The sequence below is a fragment of the Oryctolagus cuniculus genome, chromosome 7 (genome assembly GCF_964237555.1).
Source record: "Oryctolagus cuniculus chromosome 7, mOryCun1.1, whole genome shotgun sequence".
In the NCBI taxonomy this organism is placed as follows: Eukaryota; Metazoa; Chordata; class Mammalia; order Lagomorpha; family Leporidae; genus Oryctolagus; species Oryctolagus cuniculus.
Window position 1 is genome coordinate 96,020,591 of NC_091438.1, and position 7,247 is coordinate 96,027,837.

Sequence of the window (7,247 nt, forward strand, 5' to 3'; positions counted from 1 at the left end):
AAGCATATGGCTGTCATATCAATAGCAAAGAGCCACAATGTGCCCTTGAGACTGATGGTAATGAGAGATAACAATTTTCAAGGATTACCTTGTATGGCTTGTACACTAGAATTGGAGAGTGCAAGGAGGATCTAATCTACATAGAGAAAAGCTACAAAAGTTCTTGTAATAATCCAGGGAAACAGTAATGAGGCCTTGGGCTATGTCAGGACAGAAATGAAGAGATGGAGTAAATATATGTCACCTGGAAGAACTATTAGACCATGGAAATTAATTGGATATGAGATAAAATGAAGATAAGTGGGGAAGGGTAATTTTTAGGTTAAGAAAATCAGTTAAAAGGCTAATAGTTGGTGGAATTATTTTTTTTTAGCATATGCAGGTATATGTACATATTCTGGTGAAAATGTGTGGTCCAGAGCCCTGGAGAAATGTCAGGACTATAGGTAAACAACATAGGCTTTATTGGTGAGAGGTATGAGAGTGAAGACAAGATGTCCTAATTGCCAGTCTCACTTGGGAACATGCGAGAGAGAGAGAGAGAGAGAGAGAGAGAGAGAGAATCTTATCACAGAATATGTGAATAGAAAAGGTAAATAGATAAATATCATGATCAATTAACATTTATTCCATGATGCCATTGTTTGGATGTTGTTTGTTCTCCAAGGCTTCTTGTACTGGAAGCTTCATCCCCAGCTTCAGAATTGGTATAAACTCATTGAATTTGCATAGAACTCTCATTTTGCAGTATTCTAAAGTTTACAAAAATTTTCTCTTATAAATTATGTCATTTGTTTTCAATTAGCATGGGATATATAAAAAGATTTTTATTAAGCTGCAACTGATGATGCTGACATCCCATCCCATATGAGTACTGGTTCAAGTATGGCCACTCAACTTTTGATCCAGCTCCTTGCTAATGTGCCTGGGAAAGCAATGGGAGAAGGACCAAGTCCTTGGGTCCCTGCACCCATGTGGGAAATCCTGAGGAAGCTCCAGGCTCAGGGGCAGGGTACCCGATTAAACCAGTTGAAAAAGGGCACATTTCTTTCTCCCCATCCTCTGCAAAGATGTCCAGCAACCAGCAGGGAGAAGGCGCTATTTTGATACCAGTAGTGTCTGTGGTCTGTGGTGGCTCTTGTGCACACCCAGCAATGGGTAGGAAGAAGCAGCCATTTTGATGCCAGTAGCAGCTGCAGTGGCTCCTGTGCATGTGGGTGATCCGGGGACTTTACCATAGGGAAAAATCTGCATTCCCCACTGACTTTGAATCTGGCTAGGAGGGTTGACAGAGGGCTGAGCATGTACCTAGGACTGTGAGGTGCCCCAGCCTCTCAACATATCACAGGTGCTGGGACTCAAACTGCCAAGGCAGAGCACCCACAGGCAGCTGGTTCTGGGAACATAATCTGCTCTTTCCATGGATGGGACAGACTAACAGGGTGGAGCAGATCTGCTGCACCTGGTGACTCTGGAAGCCTGTGTGCTGAGACTGTGGGAATTCTGTAACTACATGATAGGGCACAGGGTGTAGCTGGGTCCAAGGGCAATTACTGTGTGCAGTCCCAGAGGCTCAGAGCTCCCTAATTGCCTGGGGTGAGTCATTGCAGCAGGATCTGTACTCACACTGAGGACTGCACAGATCATTAGTGCAGTTCATGAGGAAGTACGGGTGAGTGTTGCATCCACTATGGGCTAACCCAGGCATTGTTCACCTTGGAAGAAAGGTGGTGAGGGTGTGATTATGCCAACAGAAATGATCACACCCTGCCCCTGCTGACAATAGAGAAGATCTACTATACCCAACTTGGGTATCACCTGGATACTTGCCCCACCAGGGAGCACTAATCAGAGCTCCCTGGCCACACCACAGGGGTACAGTTCAAAGATAAAATCCATCAGAGGAGAAAACCAATAAGTATTTCCACAAACGCCTAAATATAAATGCAGAAATTTAAGAAACAAGAATAAGGAAGACAACATGAATCCCCCAAAAGAACACAACAGCACATCAATATTGGAATGTAAAGACAAAGACTGATGAAATGCCTGAAAAGGAATTTAAAAGATTGATCATAGGATTACTCAGAAGCAATGAGAAGCAAATCCATGCATTAGAGAAATCCATACATTACTTAGAAGAAAAATTTTCTCATGAAATTGAGATTTTCAAGAGAAATCAAACTGAAATATTAGAAATAAAGAATCAGGGTGTCAAATAGAAAACACAGTGGAAAGTCTTAAAAACAAACTTGGTGAGGCATAAGAAAGAATATCCGAGCTACATGACAAATCTTTGGAAATATTGCAGTTTGGAAAAAAAAGAAGAAGAAGAAGAAAAAGAAAAAGAAGAAATTAGAAAAATTGAAAACAATGTTGGAGATCTGGAGATTTATAGGATACTATCAAATTACCCAACATGTATGTCTTAGGAATTCCTGAAGGTGTGGAAAGAGAATGAATTAGAAGGCCTATTCAGTGAAATAATTATAGAGCAATTCCCTAATTTGGAGAAAGAAAGGGATGTCCAAGTACATGAAACACATAGAACTCCTAATAGACATGACCAGAAAAGATCTTCACCACAACACATTGTAGTCAAACTTATTTCCAGAAATTTTTGGTTTCTCTTTTGATTTCTCCAATGACCCACTGTTCATTCAGGATTATGTTGTTCAGTCTGCAAATGTTTGCACATGTTCCAGAGATTCTTAAGTTGTTAATTTCCAGCTTCATTCCATTGTGGTCAGAAAAGATACATGGTGCAATTTCAATTGTTTCTTTTCATTTTCTGAGACTAGCTTTATGGCCTCTCGGGTGGTCTTTTGTGGTGGAATGAGGTGAAAAGGTCATATCAAGATGGCCACTGAGGTGAAAAGTTCATGCCAAGATGGCCCCTGAGGTGAAAAGGTCATGGCAAGATGGCCACTGACAACAGAAACTGCCTGGCAACAGGCCATGATTGGATAGCTTTGGAAACTGCCTGACAACAGGCTGTGATTGGTTTGGGCATAGACCGCCCCTTGACCAGATTGGCTGGTCTTGACTATATAAGCTGTTGTACTAACTGAAATAAATGAGTCTGTGGGCTGCTTGCTTCAAGCCCGCTTTCACCCGACTCCCGGGGTCTGTGTGGTGACTCTGCGCCTCTTGCCCCCACCAGGCTCCTCCTCTTAGAAACGAATCTATTGCAACATTGTTGAGAAATCAACTGCAACAGTCTATCCTAGAGAAAGTTCCATGAACTGATGAAAAGAATGTACATTCTCCAACCATGGGATGAAATGTTCTGTAGATATTAGGTTCATTTGGTTATAGTGTTGATTAACTCTGTTGTTTCTTTGTTGATTTTTTATTTAGTTGATCAGTCCATTGATGAAAGTCTGGTGTTGGAATCCCCCATTACTATTGTATTGGAGTCTATGTCTCTGTTTAGGTCCAATAACATTTGTTTTAAATAGCCAGGAACCCTGACATTGGCTGCATATACATTTACTATAGTCACATTTTCCAGTTGAATTGACCCATTAATCATTACATAATACCCTTTGTCTCTTATCAGTTTTTGTGTTGAGTTCTATTTTGTCTGGTATTTGGATGGCTACACTTTTTTGTTTGCTTTCCGGTACCATGGATTATCTTTTTCCATTCTTTCACTTTCAGTCTGCGTGTATCTTACTGCTGATGAGTGTTTCTTGTAGGCAGCAAATAGATGGGTCTTATTTCTTAATCCATTCACCAAGTCTGTATGGTTTAGTTGAAGAATTTAGGCCATTTACATTCAAGGTTATTATTAGTAAGTAACGATTCAGTCCTACCATTTTTCCATAAATATTCTTATTGTTTGTCTTGGATTTTCTTTGTACTTTTACTAGAAGATTTTTCTACTTTCACATTCTCTCATAATTATAACTAACATTCTGTTTTTCTCTGTGTACCACATCCTTAAGAATCATTTGTAAGGCTTTGCAAGTAGTGACAAATTCTTTCAATTTCAATTTGTTACAGAAGGTCTTTATTTCATTTTCATTTATAAATGAGCATTTGCTGGGTATAGTATTCTGGGTTGATAGCTTCTTTCTTTTAAGACTTGGATTATGTCGCTCCTTTCCTTACCATTTAGGGTTTCTGATTTGAAATCAGCTGTGAGGATCCTCTGAAGGTTATCTGGAATTTCCCTTGTGCATATTTCAGAATCTTTTATTTATGTTTTACTGTTGGAAGTTTGACTATAATCAAAGAAGGAGGTACCTTTCTCTGAAGGGAGGAGAGAACTTCCACTTTGACCATGGCCTTGTCTAAATATGATCAGAGTCAGTGAACTCAGGGGGCTTCCATAGCCTTGGCAACTCATGACAAGAGCCTAGGGTGATTACTGATGCCATAAACAAGAGTGTCAATTTGTTAAGTCAACAACAGGAGTCACTGTGCAGTTACTCCTCATGTAGGATCTCTGTCCTTAATGTGCTGTACAGTGGGATTTAATGCTATAACTAGTACTGAAACAGTATTTTTCACTTTGTGTTTCTATGTGGGTGCAAACTGTTGAAATCTTTACTTAATATATGCGAAACTGATCTTCTGTATATAAAGAGAATTGAAAATGAATCTTGATGTGAATGGAAGGGGGGAGGGAGAGGGAAAGGGGAGGGTTGCGGGTGGGAGGGAAGTTATAGGGGGGGAGCCATTGTAATCCATAAGCTGTACTTTGGAAATTTATATTCATTAAATAAAAGTTAAAAAAAGAAAAGAAAGTTTGACTATAATGTGTTGTGGTGAAGAGTTTTTCTGATCATTTCTATGAGGAGTTCTGTGTGCTTCGTATACCTGGATGTCCCTTTCTTTCTTCAGATTAGGAAAGCTTTCTGCTATTATTTTGCTGAGTAGGACTTCTAATCCATTCTGTGTTTCCACACCTTAAAGAAGTCCTCAGACACTTGTGTCTGGTTGTTTGATAGTAGCCCATAAATCTCGAACACTATTTTCAGTTTTTCTAATTTTTTTTCCTTTTTGTCTGTTTCCAAGGATTTCTTCTCTAGCTCATTCTTTCCTCTGCCTGACCAAGTCTGATGTTGAGGCTTTCATATATTTTCTATTTGACATATTGAATTCTTCATTTCTAATATTTCAGCTTGATTTATTTTCAATAACTCTATCTCTAGGCAAAATTTTTAATCCATATCATGCATGGATTTCTTTGTCTCATGAATTTGTTTCTTTGTATTTCTGAGTAATTTTATGTTCATTCTTTTTAATTCATTTTCAGGCATTTCATCAATCTCTTCATCTTCACATTCTAATACTGAAGTGTTTCTGTATTCCTTTTGGGGAATCAGGTTGTATTCCTTATTCTTGTTTCTTGTATTTTTGCATTTTTTAAGCATTTATGGAAACACGTGTTTGTGTTCTCTGCTGACGGGTTTTATCTTTGAACTATGCCTCTGTGGCTTAGTGGAGTGTCTGCTCCTTCAGTGGATATTCAGAGGAGTATGCTGGATGGAGCCAGGGAGCTCTAGTGTCAATGCTTAAGGGTGGGACAAGAATCCAGGATGACACCCAAGTTGGGCATTGTAGATCTCTATTGTCAGCAGTAGGGGAGGGTATGGTCATGCCTGTTGATATAATTACAACCTCACCTTCTTTCTTCCAAGGTGATCAACGCCTGGGGTTATCCCACAGTGGGTACATCCCCCACCCACACAGGCACATGAACTGCGCAAAGAATCTGTGAAGTTCTCAGTGCGAGCATGGGACCCTCTGCAATGAGCCACCCCAGGCAGTCAGGAGCTCTGAGCCTCTGCAGCCAGACACAGTGATTGCTCAAAAACCCAGCTACACTCCACACCCTATCATGCAGTCACAGAATTCCCACAATCACAGGATGCAAAGGATCCACTCTCAGACCTGGAAGCCTTCTCCGTCCATGGAGAAATCAGAAGCGATCCCAGAGTCAGCTGCCTGTGGGTGTTCCACCTTGGCAGTTTGAGCCACAGAGCCTGTGATAGGCTGAGGGGATGGGAGCACCTCACAGTCCTATGTGGGTTCCTAGTCCCCTGCCAAGACTCAAAGTCAGTGGGGAATGGGGATTTTTCCCTTTGGCAATTTTTAATTAGCAAGAGCTGCTACAATTTCTATTGGTGTTAAGATGGTAATTTCTCCCTGCTGGTCAATGGGCACCCTTGTTGGGGTATGGGGAGAAAGAAATGTGCTTTTCCTTCACTGGATTAGGTGGGTACCCTGCCCTTTGCTAAGGCTCCAGAGTGGACTCAAAGTGAGATCCACAAGGTTCTGTCAGGCAGTATCACCAGTGGCATGGGCTGCTGCCATTCACTCTCACTCTCAGAAGCTGGTATCTCTGCGGACGCCAGCTGTGGGAGCTGTGGGTTGTGTCCCTGTTTGCTGGTATGTTTCTGTACTTCTCACGCTGGTCCATGGCATCTCTTTTCTTTCTGTAGAATTTCCACTACAAAGTTCCTTCCAACTCTCTCCTGGGAATGCACTTCCTCCACTTTTCTTCTGTTATCATCCCCTGGTCAAAATCAGCATGTCTTTTCTCTATTCAGCCATCTTGGAATCTTCCCAGAACTTGTAATTGGTGTCAGACCTCACTCAACTTGGCAATAACGTTCAAGGAGTGAAACATAGTGCCATGTATAAAGTTCCCAAACTAAGCTAAACAATGAAGACCCTGCATCTCTTTGTGCAGATAGTACACCGCACAATTTCAGGGAGAATTTTCCCTGTCACAGCCTTTGTAAGCACTATCTCCTTAGAATCAGCCAAGCACAGGTGGCTCAAGTGGACAAGGAACTATCACAACAAATATTCTTAGCATCAGTATAAAAACATGTAGGAAAATGACAACCCCGAAGTTCAGAACATTGCTTGCCTCTCTGGTGGGAAAAACAGGAAAAACAATCAACATATGTAGTGGAATTTAGTTACTATACTTTGTTTCTTAGACTGGGTGGTAGGTAATTAGTTATTCTTTACACTGTTCTCTATGCATTTTGGTAAATATAAACTATTTCATTTTTAAAAGCCCTCAACTTAAGCAGCAAAAGGAAGAAAACAGCCCAGAGAGAACACAACATTAAAGAAATTTTATTTTGAAAAAATGCGTTTTAAATAGGACATAATGTTCAATCAGGCTTCAAAGAAAATGAGGATGATAAGAAGTGATTTGTGGATTTGGCAATTAGATCATTTTGATCTTTCAAAGAGCAGTTGCAATGGAGCAGTGAGGG